Below are 13957 nucleotides of genomic sequence, written 5' to 3'. Positions count from 1 at the left end.
TGCCTGTTGAAGGAAGAACTTTGATCATGTATTTGACTGTGCTTGATGAAAGTATGGGTTGTGTTCTTGGTCATCAAGATGAAACTGGAAAGAAAGAATATGTTATTTACTACCTCAGCAAGAAATTCACCCACTGTGAGACTCGGTATTCTATGCTTGAGAAGACTTTGTTACGCATTGGCTTGGGCTACTAAGCGTCTGCGTCAGTATATGTTGAATCATACTACTTGGTTGATATCCAAATAGGATCCAATCAAGTACATTTTTGAGAAGCTTGCTTTAACTGGGAGAATTACCTGTTGGCAGATGTTGTTATCAGAGTATGATATTGAATACCGATCTCAAAAAGCAATCAAGGGTAGTGTCTTGGCTGACCATTTGGCTCACAAACCAATTGAAGATTATCAGTCGGTGCAATATGATTTTCATGATAAAGAGATTTTGTACTTGAAAATGAAAGATTGTGATGAACCATTGCTTGAAGAAGGGCCAGAACCTGGTTCCCGTTGGGGCATGATATTTGATGGAGCTGTTAATCAATATGGTAATGGCATTGGGGCAGTGATTATTACTCCTCAAGGCACTCATTTTCCATTTACAGCTAGATTGACTTTCAAGTGTACAAACAATATGACTGAGTATGAAGCTTGCATTATGGGGCTTGAAGAGGCCATTGATATAAGAATCAAGTATCTTGATGTCTATGGAGATTCAACTTTGGTCATGAATCAGATCAAAGGTGAATGGGAGACGAATCAACCCGGTTTGATACCATATAGGGATTATGCGAGGAGGATTTCAACTTTCTTTACAAAGGTTGAGTTTCATCACATCCCTCGAGATGAAAACCGGATGGCAGATGCTCTTACAACTTTGGCTTCAATGATTGTGGTAAAATTTTGAAATGAAGTTTCTAATTTGACTGTGATGCATCTTGATAGGCCAGCGCATGTGTTTGCTGTTGAAGAGATCAAAGATGAAAAGCCATGGTATTTTGATATCAAGTGTTTTCTCCAAAGTCAGATTTACCCGTCCGGGGCATCTTTGAAAGATAAGAAGACTTTGAGGAGATTAGTCGGCAAATTCTACCTAAATGGTGATGTGCTTTACAAGAGAACCTTCTATATGGTTCTGCTCAGATGCGTGGATAGACACGAAGCAGACTCATTGATGACCGAAGTTCATGAAGGTTCCTTTGGTACTCATTCCAATGGACATGCTATGGATAAGAAGATGTTAAGAGCAGGTTACTATTGGCTGACAATGGAATCTGACTGTTGCAAGTTTGTGAAGAAATGCCACAAGTGTCAAATTTATGCAGATAAAATTCATGTTCCTCCGGCACAGTTGAACATCATTTCCTCCCCATGGCCCTTCTCCATGTGGGGAATCGATATGATTGGTATGATTGAGCCTAAAGCGTCGAATGGACATCGTTTCATTTTGGTGGCAATTGACTACTTCATAAAGTGGGTTGAAGCGGCATCGTATGTGAATGTAACCAAGCAAGTTGTTGTGAGGTTTATCAAGAACCAGATTATATGTCGGTATGGTGTGCCGAGTAAGATCATTACTGATAATGGATCTAACTTGAATAATAATATGGTGGAAGCTCTTTGCAAAGACTTCAAGATTTCACATCATAATTCTTCTTCCTACAGACCCAAAATGAATGGGGTTGTAAAAGCTGCAAACAAGAATATCAAGAGGATCATCCCGAAGATGGTTGTGACGTATAAGGATTGGCATGAGATGCTCCCATTTGCTTTGCACGGGTATCGTACATTCATTCGCACTTCAACATGGGCAACCCCTTTCTCAGTTATTTATGGCATGTAAGTTGTGCTTCCCGTAGAGGTTAAGATCCCGACATTGTGTGTCTTGATGGAAGCCAAGTTGACAGAAGCTGAATGGTGTCAGACTAGGTATGACCAGCTGAATTTGATTGAAGAGAAGAGGTTGACTGTCATGTGTCATGGTCAGTTATATCAGCATAGAATGAAGAAAGCCTTTGACAAGAAGGTCAGACCTCACGTGTTCGGAGAAGGTGACCTTGTGCTCAAGAAGATTTTATCTTTCAAACCTGATGCTAGGGGAAAATAGACTCCTAATTATGAAGGCCCATATCTTGTTAAGAGAACCTTTTCAGGCGGTGCTTTGATTCTTACAACTATAGATGGTGAAGAGTTCACACGTCCTATGAACACCGATGTAGTCAAGAAATACTTCTCCTAAAAGGAAAATAACAACTCACTAAGTTAAAAACCCGAAAGGGCAGCTTAGGCAAAAATGAGCGTCTCGGTGGATTGAAAACCCAAAAGGGGAATCCAAATAAAAGTTAGAGACATAAAACAGAAAAAATTATCCCGATAAATTGAGTACCCCACCTTGGGGAAATTTATACAAAAATTAGGGATTATGGCAAGTAACTACATCCTGCCGATCTTCAGTCTTGAAGACATTCTTGAGCACAACCTTTGTTTCTAATTCATCTTCAACCGAAGCCAAGAGCACAGTGGATATCAAAGTTGGTAGAAGGATTAGTGATCATTGTATCCAATGTAGCCTTTTTCCATGTAATTTGCCATTTTTTAACTTTTGTAAAGATCTATGGAGTCATGTCATTTACAGACTACCATTCTATTAAATAAAGTTGAGCTTTTTATCAAATTGTTTCTACTCTTATTTATTTTAGCTAAACATAATTAAATTTTATGATGGTCATTTTGAAATTGAATTTTGAAAATCAAAAATCATGTTTTCTTAAATAATAAAAGCAATTACTTTTTAAAAGCAATCAATTTCATTTAAGGAATATCAACAACGATCCAAGAACAGGTGAGCCCTAAAATGCGAATCATTGTTTGTTTTCCCCAAGCAGTTGGCGTGATCTCTGTTTCATTCCCAGCAGCATTTCAGCATCTCCAGCCGAGTTTTATTGATTTCCCAAGCTGAGTTTGTGACTGTCTCCTTTGAGTTGTTGGCGCATTGTCTTAGCAGTTTGCATTAAATCCAGCAAGATTCTTGTTTTCCCTTAAGTCTCCAACGAATTTCATTCAGCATTGTTCCTAGAGCAGTTGTTGGATCCTCTGCAAGGTTGTCTCGCCATTTGATATGGTGTTGACCTAAAATTCCCCGTAGAGTTGATGGTGCAGATCCTTGGCAGATTTTCTCTCTCCCCTAGCCAGGGTCGAGCCTTTGAGATATTTGATTCGCGTTCTTCTTTCACCTCTCTTTCTCCAGTTGGTTTCTCCCTGTTGAGATTGTCCGAGTGTTGTATTGATGATTCAAACCAGCGACGGTTATATCCTTTGTGATTGTTTTGTCAGCATAATCATCATAAATACATATGCATATACATATACATCCACATATTTCATTATTACATTATTTGCACTTTATGATTCATTATTTCTCTGATCCTCTGCTATGATGGTATCTTTTTCCCCCATGCAGATTTGGTGTGTCTGCCCTCTTTCAATTATAGAGTGTCATCCCCCTTAAGCAGAAAAAATTTAACCTTTCTCATTCCCCACCAAGTTATGTCCTCGTGGATGATTATTATTTCAGCTTCCTCCCTAGTTGATTATCTGGATGGAACCACTCCCCCTGAGTTATATCCTCATCGGGTTGAGTCTTTGATTGACCCTTCCTTTCTAGATCTTATGTAGATAGATGCTTTTAATCCCCTGAGAGTCTATTACCCAGTAACTGGTAATATTCTTCTGAATTTGTGAGTATTTTGCTTTTGCCCAATACCTGGTAAAAGTAACCTATTTCCCTTTTCTCCCCAGCGGATTCATTTTCACGTTTCCCCAAGTCAATCCTTGATATGTTCATCTTGACCGATGACGGATAGTTCCTTCCCCTGCTTTGAGTCTATCCTTGATATGTTCATCCTAACCGGGGACAAATATTCTCTCTTTGGTATTCTACCCAGTAAAAAGGTAGTTGTAATCTCTATTTCCTTCCCCAGAGGGTTAATCCTTGATATGTTCATCCTAATCGATGACAGGTTTCCTCCTCTTCACGGTATTCTACCCAGTAGCTGGTAGTTGTAAATCCTGCTTTCCTTTGCGGAGTCTATCCTTGATATAACCGCTTTAACCAACGACGAATATTCTCTCTTTTGGTTTTCTATCGAGTAACTGATAGGTGTAATTCCTATTTCTCCCATCAGAGTCTATCCTTGATATGTTCATCCTAACCTATGATGGATATCCTTTTTTCGGTATTCTATCTAGTAATTGATAGATGTAATTCCTGCTTTTCCTCGGCAATCTATCCTTGATATGTTCATCTTAACTGATGACGGATATTCTTACTCTTGAGTCTATCCTTTATATGATCACTTTAACCAATGACAAATCTTCTCTCTCTCTTTGGTTTTCTGCCCAATAGCTGGTAGTTATAAACCCTATTTTGGCTTTTCCCAGCAGTTTATTCTTACCCAATAACTGGTAATGAATACACCTTCTGGCTTCCCTCAACGAGTCATCTTTGATATGTTTACCCTGACCGGTAACAAATGTCCTCTCTGTCAGAACTTGTTATCCCCATACCCAATAACTGGTAGTGGATAATATGTTTCTGTTACTCCAGTGTTGAAGATTATCTCTTCCATAGTTGAGTTTGAGTGCGTATTTCCTCAATGGAATCGCATTTTCCTGCTTGGTTCGAGTATTTCAACTTTGTTCCGATCTACCCGTTTCCCCTGCAGATGTTCTTTTTATTCCCCGGCTGAGTCTTTCCACTGATTTATTTTCGTGGAATCCCTTATGTCCCCCAGCAATTTTAAGTCGTAGCCTAGCCTACGCATATCTTTTATCCTCTAGAGTCTCTGTCTCCCCAGTGGGTTTTCCTTATGGAACGCATTATGCTCCTACAGACTTTCAGTATCTCCGAATTCTTTTCCTTTGGGCAATCTTTTCCCCACAAAGATTACTTTTAACATTTCATATCATATGCATCATGAGGTCTCTTAGGGGCCAAAATTCATTTTTATTGTTGTTATTTAAGCTCATTCTACTGAGTCGATACGAAGATTTTAACCTTCATCTCCTCATCTAGAACGTCCTTAAATAGGGGCAACTGTAAGACTCCAATTTTGACCCTAAGATCCCTCATGTTATTCTCATCATATGCATTAGCATTGGGATCAAACCTTGGAATTCTTCCTACCCCTTATTCATTGGGTTTGCATTGGGAGAGATCAACAAGCACATTTGATTGTATCATACTTTGTTTTTTTTTATTATTTACTAACCAAAATACCAAAAATATGTCATTGTATAATTTAACTCTTTTGTAGGTAGTGTGCATGTTCACTTATACTCTATCAAGCTCATATCTAGGGTTTAAGACTCTCAATGCAAGGAGATCAATCAAGAATTGGTTTATATTGGCTCTAAGTATAATATATGGATCCCCATGATCTTCACATGTTATTTTGATCAACAAATCATCAAGAGTTTGGAGTTGGTTTGTCTTGGAAACCCTAATTCATCTGGGTATGTTATGTGACTTCTTCAACAAGTTTCTTCAACAGTTGATCATATATTTCAAGGGATACTTAACATTACATCATCTTATGCATATATGATACTCCATGAATCCCAAAAGTCAAGATAGCAAGTTGGTTCATGGTGGTTAACCAGAGAAAGTCAATTGGTCAAAACTGGGATTCCCTAGACTCTATCTCCTACAATTTTTGTCATGGGAAAATAATTCCAAGAGGAAAGTTACTCTAAATAACACTCCAAACAACTTTCATGTTGAGGTCAAGAGATAATTTTGCTTGGAATGTCATTTTGTATGGTGAACGATTATAGGTCATTTTGTCTAAACCCTAGTTTGAAGGTCAACTTCCCAAGACCATAACTTGCTCAATTTTTATGAGATAAAAGCCATTAAAATTTAATGATAAAATTCAAGATGTCTACTTAAACTTTTATGTTTGGAGGAAGTGAATTCAACTTGCAAATGCATGTGCCAAGAGGAAACATTATAGGTCATTTCCTCAACTTCTAAAATGCATAACTCCTTCATACCAAATCCAAATGAGGTCAAATTTGTTGCCAAATTGAATAAGTATGAAAGAGCTATAACTTTTATGAAGGAAAGTTTCTCATTTGAAGTCCATAGAAAAAGTTATTCAAGGTGGAAGAATTAAACATTTGACTTGGGACTTAGAAAATTTTCAAATATGTTTGATTTCCCAAACTTCCACATTAATATTAATCATGATCCAAGCTTCAACTGAAAAAGTGTTTAACATGAAAGTTGTTCCCCTTGATCTCACCTTTCCAAAACATCCAAGTTCATCTCATTTGGACCAAAATTGAAGGACTTGCGCTTGGCTTCATTATGGGAAGTGTTTTGGCAAGATTGAACTTCGCATGATCATTTCCATTTGCATGCTTGCACACAATGATTTCAGCAGACCTTGTACACGATTTGGAAGTAGATTGCATCACTCTTGAGGCCTAAATGATTGGCCATGCACCCATGCACGAAAATTACTATTTTTGTCCAATTTTCAAGTGGTGAAAATATCAAACACATTGCCTCTTTAAACAAGCTTAAGGCTTTAGATTCATCATCAACACCTTGGCCAAGCTTTGCTAGACCTCTGCAAACCCTCAATGCCATAGAATTTTCTGAGATTTCTTTTGAAATCGAGCTTGAACTTCACCATCTATTTGGAAGTTCAAACTCCAGAAATTCACTTCCATTTTCATTCCATTTGGTTTCTGCAAGAAAGAGGAGGAGAAAGCAATCAAGTCCAGATCAAGATCAAGTGAAATTGGATCAACTCGAAGGTGAATTTTCAGAAACTTCTCCTCTTCGATTCTCTCTTATTTATCCATTATTCCTGTTGATTTTTGGTTGTCTGAAGTACTACCAATGTAGGCAAGAAGATTGAGTTGCTTTAAGGTCAAATCGAAGAAACTCAGTTCATGATCCTCAAAATTCAACTTCCTGTATCTTCTTATATACTTGGAGTTAGACAAAATTGAGGCCAGATTCGAGCTCCTGAGTATTTTTTCTTTAAATCTATGTCTTGCTTTTTCATTTTGGTGATGGTTGAAGGTGGATCAGTCCGGTGAGGTTCACCGGAGAAGAAGACCGGAGCTCTGGCTCCGGTGATGTGTTGGAAGCATCTCAACCATAGCATCCGGTTAAATTGTTTTAATCCTGAGCGTTGTTTCTAATTACTGTAACACCTCAAAATTTGCCCTCCTCTCTTGGGACTAGCATAACATATTGCATAACATTTTTAGGTCATTAGGCATTGCATATTGCATATCATGTGGTTACACTGTGCAAGTCATCCTCCTAAGTCTTGGTCAGAAGATAAGAGGTGGAGATGCAAGCTAGGGGTTTATTGACTGATCATTAACCATCTGAGGATTGGGCTATGAATTAGGGTTTCATGATTTCTCAAGGAGATTGGTCTTGATCTTGGTTGCAATGATACATCATCATCATCATGGTTTTGTTATCATCCAAGAAGATTCAAGTGTTTGATCATATACCTTGAGATTAGGGTTTTGACCACTGGTCAACCCTAGTCATCTGCATTGGGCCAATCAGGACATAGCAAGGAGATGGGGTATATGATGGATATGAGGATCATTTCATGATTATATTGAGCTTATGGAGGCTAGGGTTTCATCCTTGAGCCATTTCATCAGAAGATTGGGGCTCAGATTGATCAGTGCATTGCCAGATTCATCTATCAGTTGAAAAAGTCAACTGTGGTCAACTGTGCTTGATTTTATGGATTTGGAGGTGGGAGAGAGTTGGATACACTTCATTCATGTTGAAACAAGTTTCATTTGACATGTCAAAGCTCAAGAATGAAGAAAATAAAATCAGACAAAAAATTGCCAAAAATGGAAAGTGACTTGTAATGGAAGTTTCCAAAAATGGAAAGTTTTTCACCACAAAATTACGTGTCCAAAAAAGCTTCAAATGAAAATTTGTTCAACATGAAAATTGTATATCTTGCTCTCACCTTTTCAAAAAGTCCAAGAACTTGAAATTCCCATGTATGGTTGACAAGTTATGGTCCATTCATTTTCCAAAAATGCCTATAATCAAAGTGGCATAACTTTCACATGGAATGTCCAAATTGAGTGATCTTTTCATGAGCAAACTACATTTCACATGTACTTTCATGGTGCATAATCAAAATTCATCAAAAATGGTCAATGCAAAAGGTCAATTTTCAAGTGCAACAATTAAAATCCAAGGGCAAAATGGTCCAAGTTGAGAAATACATGGAATTTTGGAATGGGACTTTTTGCAACACTCTCCAAATGCAAATTAGAAGTTGTTTGAGCTGTCATGAGCTGTCATGGTTCAATATTTGGCAAGGGCATTTTGGAACTTGCACTTAAGTTTCATATTATGCTAATCACATGAGTTTTTGCTAATTGGTGATTAAGAAAGTGATTAAGGCATTGGTATAAAGCTCTAATTGTAACAGAATGCTAATCACAATTGCAATTCTCAAGATCTCTAACTAACTTTCCCTCCATTTTCCAAATTCTCTCAAAAACTTCATCAACATTTTTCAAGATTTCTCCACCATTTCTTCATGAAATTGCTTGATTCTTTTTGATTCGTGATCCACAAACCATAAGCTACATCTGTTTTGGTGAATTGAAGCAAGAAACTTCAGATTCGTGGACTGTTCATCATGAGCTCATCAATGGCATTTTGAGATTTCTTCCAATTGAAGCAACATTGAGCTTGGTTGATCACTCCATTAACCTTCCTGAACCTTAGCACGCATCTGTTTTTGGTTTTTGCTCGAGGAAGCATCAAGAATCATCAACTGCTTCAACCTAAGGTACATTTAGTCGCTTACAGTTCTTTAAGAACTTGCTTGCTGCTGCTTGGTTTTTTAAACCAGTTGAGGTAGAATCTCTATACTTCATGTAGTTTGGAAGACCTGGCTTGTTATTTAGCCAGACAACTGTCTGAAGTCCTCCTTAAGAGACGATGTCTGTGATTGTTTACTTTTGTGCCAAGCAGGTGAAGACCTCTATGAGGCAATTGGCGGAATCCAAGGGATATGCAATCTATCCCCCGCTATTCTGTTGAGTCGTCCCTCTGCTCACACCACTGTGTTGATGCATTGGGACACAAACCCAAGATCTTGTACTTTGTGCAGTTGTGTCAGAGTCTTGAGCGTAGAAGGGTCCCTTCATTCTGGACCCACGCTCCTTTGTCTGAAGCTCTCCCTGATCAGGGATAAGAGTTGTGAAGTCTAATCTTCACTCACCTTTCATCAGCTTCACCTTAGCCTCTCAATGGCAAGGTTAAGAGCTAACTCTGCCTTGTACAGATGACTTGCCTCGGCAGTCCACCCTTGTTTGAGCCTCACTTGACTGGATATAGTGTGTGCTTTGTGAATATTTGTTTGAAATGTTTGTTTTGATCTGTTGATGCTTGCATGCTTGTTTTCCTGGATAGGATTAGCTTGCTGTTGCGCAAGTAGGTAGAAACCACAACATAGGGCAATGATGCATGATAACACTAGGCTCGAGTACAGCTCCCTGGTAGTGTGTCTCCCCTTGGTTTCTGGCTAGAATCTTTTTCCCTTTCAGGGGAACTACATCGCCCTGATCCTCGTTCCAGACGAGGTATGTAGGCAGGAGACCGCGCGAGGTCTCTCCGGGCACTTTTTTTCTTTTTGTGTGTGTGCTTGACAGTTATAGGCTCGAGTTCCCGACTCCCTATTAACTTGTTGGTTGTTGTGTGCTTGGAAGTTGATGTAAGTCCATCGAGTGGCCTTCGGGTTCCAGTGTGCGTGTGTTTGGTTCGGATGCCGACGTAAGTCCAGTGATTGGCGGTCGGGCTCCACGTTTGCCGTTTTGTGCGTGTTTTGGTTCGGATGCTGATGTAAGTCCAGTGATTAACGTTCAGGCTCCATGTTTGCCTGTGTTTGTGTTTGCTTGTTTGGCGTGCGTGAGCCGAACTACGGCAGCTCTGATTCTCGTTCCAGACGAGATACGTAGGCATAGGATGCGATGTCCTATCGAGCTCTCTTCCTCTTAACCCCACCTGTGTTGTCTTCGGTGCGTGTGTGTGTGGTGTTTTAGCAACCTTTTCTTTTCTTAGAGCGTGGATCCCGTCGAGTACGACGGACGTGAGGGGTGCTAATACCTTCCCCTTGCGTAACCGACTCCCTTACCCTTTCTCTTTGGTCGCGAGACCATGCTTTTTCCAGGTTTCTCTGAGCGTTTCCTTTCCCTATCTTGGGATAAATAACGCGCAGTGGCGGCTCTGTGTTGTTTTTTTGTTTCAGCCCGCCGGTTGTTTTTTCGCGGATGCGACAATTACCATGCGTGCATATCATTTGACTCAAGACCATGTAGAACGTGCGCTTTGGACAATCTGATATGCCCCCTCAATTAATGAGGGAGATCATATGGTCCACATATTTTTGAATTTTTGAATTTTCATTTTAATTGCTTTATTTTCATTAATTCATATTAATTTCATTATTGATCCCAAAAATATGGGACTTTCAACAAAAAATTTAAATATTTTCCTCTTTCATTTTCTAAATTAAAATTATTTTTTGGATCAATATTGATATTTTTCATGATTTAATTGTTTTTGTGCATATTTTTAATTTTTTAAAAATACTTCTGACTTTTCAAAAATAGTGAAATTTTTTCTCCAAGTGACTTTGACCTTGTTTGACCTATGATAAATCTCTTGACCATTTATTTGGTGTTTTGAATAGGTTTTAGGTTTTTGATCAAACATAATTTAATTTAATGCATTTTTAATTGATTTTTAATTTGTTTAATTGAAAAAAAATTGTGTTGAGCCATTTTTATTGACTTGTGAAGTTTAACTATGTGTTTGGGCCTTGGTCAAGGTTGATTTGACTTTTGTTGGATTAAAATCATTGGATTTAGGGGATTGATGAAATGTACATTTCATCTCCCAAAATGAATGAATGATTTTAATTTGATAAAACTCCTCCTATGACCAATTTGTGTTTGTCTCATCTCCCCTCCCTCTTCATCTTCAATCCCTTTCTATCCCATTCCTCTCATTGGCTAATGGCATCTCAATATCCTAAGACTAATTGGTTCATTAACCAATACAAGTATGGATGAGATTAGGTCCACCCTTTGATCATTTTCTTTTTGTGTGTGGTATGTTATAGGAGTATGGTTCATTATACCATATCTCTAACATGCATTATCACCAAAAAAATTATTGTCCGGCCTCAGATAGTTGTGACTTCTACATAAGTCCAATTACGATTGCTTAACATAGCGCTAAATTTTGACACAAAAAACATAGCATTCTAGTAAGTGAGATTGTAAGTCTCCCCCCTTTCATGGTATTGTGTGGAAACTTGGCCTTTTTCCTTCCTTTGGGAGATGTCTTTGTTCAAGGATCCATGCTTGTGAATAGAGGGTTAAGTGTTCTCCAAAGAATGACTTAACCAATTGAAAAGCAAAACTCCACTAACTTCTAATCAACTAATATTTGACTAACTTTTTAATTTCAAGTCATTTACTTTATGCACTTTGAATTCAAGCCATTTATCATTTGTGATTATACATATCATTTAAATTGTTTATGTTTATGTCATTTTCACTTTGCTCATTTGAGCCTTATTTTGTGATTGTATATACTTGTTTGTGAATCTTGTTTGTGTTTATGGCCTTAGGACCTTAAAATACCTAATAAACAACAAAAAGCCTAAAAAATGTTTGTGTGGACTTTTGAATTTGATCTGAGCTTTGGACTTAGAATTAGGCAACATTCCCTATGCAAAAGGACTTGGCCAATGCCAATATTTTTGAAACCAAGTCATTGTGAAGTGAGCTTTCATCTGATGCAGGTGTTGAAGATCCATTTGAGTCCATCTGCCACATGATCTTGATGCAAATGTTACTTTGAACCTGTGTCTAATGCCTTATTCTGAGCCATTCAAGGAGTATGACATCTGATACATGGGGAAGATTATGAAGAAGACTATAAAGTTACTAGCTTGGATGTGGCTATCTTTATTTGATGCCTTGCTCTTCATCTTGCTTGCTTATTGATATTGCTTGATTTTGATATCCAAAGGAAAATTGGGTTTTGTAGCGGGGTATTCGTTACCATTAGAAATATTAACTAAATCCAAGGTAAACCATACAAGTCGAGTCGCCACCGCACTTCTATTTATCCAAAGGAATGGTTAGAAAGCGAACAAAAACCTAATAGTTTTAACAAAAAAAACTAGTAAAAGAAACAGAGATCTGGGTAAGGGGGTTAGTTATGCAATGGGAAGGTGTTAGGCACCCAAAACATCCTAGGTACTCTTAGGGAGCCCTTTTCATACTTGTTGCAAAGGTTATTTTTTTGTGGGAGTTTTGTTTGTGCAAACATGATTGAAGAGATGCACTACAACAAACAAGACCTTAGACAGCGCTTTAAAGCGCTGTCTAAACCTCCGCTGCTAAAGGTTTAGACAGCGCTTTTTTAAATCTTAAAAGCGCTGTCTAAGCCCCCCCCTTAGACAGCGCTTTGGCCAAAAGCGCTTTATAAGACCCTCTTATTTTAAATTTTTTAGGTATACCTTAGACAGCGCTTTTGAAAAGCGCTGTCTAAGCCCCACCCCCTTAGACAGCGCTTTGGCCAAAAGCGCTTTCTAAGACCCTCCTATTTTAATTTTTTTAGGTATACCTTAGACATCGCTTTTCAAAAAGCGTTGTCTAAGCCCCCCCCTTAGACAGTGCTTTTGCCTAAAGCGCTTTCTAATCCCCCCCTTAGACAGCGCTTTTTACAAAAGCGTTGTCTAAGGTATACGAAATTTTTTGAAGCTTTTATTTTAAACCACATTTTTTCCAGGTTTATAAACCAGAATTTCTACCTGTTTTCAACCAGATTTTGACAGACAATTATCACATTTTATATATGCCATTTTGGCCTTTTTTCTACCAATTTTTGGCTAACAAATATATATATATACCAATTCAAACCAATTTTGCCTTAAATGTATCAAAATATATACAAATTTATGTACACATTTACAAGTCATAACATATACTACAAATGTACACATTAATTACACAAATTTATGAACAAACATTGAGCTCTATCATGAATTAACACCACTCCTCTTTGATTTCGTCCACTTGATCCTTTGTATAAAATGCACACTTGAATTCATCAAAGTACTACATAATAATATAACATATTTTGAATTAATTCCAACTATTTAATTATATGAGATATGTGTAAATATAAAAATAACTCATAAGTTAGAAATACATACATCGGTGGGAATCTTTAATCGGCCCAAAGCAAGAGTATCTCGCATAAACCTCAACATGAAATACCCGCAATCTATTTGATTACGTTGTTGAGGACACTACATATGAAAAAAAAATATGGATTATAAATCCTAAGTTTTATCAAGTGTCATCACTAATATAATAAAAAATGTGGTAATTAAAAATATACCGCCACTTTAATCCATGTAATGGAGTTGGCGCCCCTCCTTGAGGTTTGGATATCTCGTTGGGCCCGAAAAGCTTGTAGGACGCTAATAAAATAAAAATGAAGCAATTAGAACAATTCACATAAACTAAGAAATTTTTTGAACATTCTCACTTACGTGTCAATTAGGACCTTCATATCCGGGTATGTTGTCCAATCATTTCCTAACGAGTCAAGATAATACACATTTTCTCGGATAGGATTGATTGCGAGCAACAACCAATGTCCACTGTAATGATTAGGCAAATGTTAGATGGTAACTTGGAAAATAGTTATAATAGATGAATTTAGAATGAAATGCTAACCCGATATTAAACGGTATAAAAAACAACTTCTCCGCATCTTTATTGTCCATGAGGATCCGAAGAACGTACTCCGTCACGGTATCCGGTCTACTTAAGATTAAACCTAAGTTGACGGTCGCGGG

Source organism: Lathyrus oleraceus, chromosome 4, assembly GCF_024323335.1.
Source record: "Lathyrus oleraceus cultivar Zhongwan6 chromosome 4, CAAS_Psat_ZW6_1.0, whole genome shotgun sequence".
Lineage (NCBI taxonomy): Eukaryota > Viridiplantae > Streptophyta > Magnoliopsida > Fabales > Fabaceae > Lathyrus > Lathyrus oleraceus.
This window is presented reverse-complemented; position numbering follows the sequence as displayed.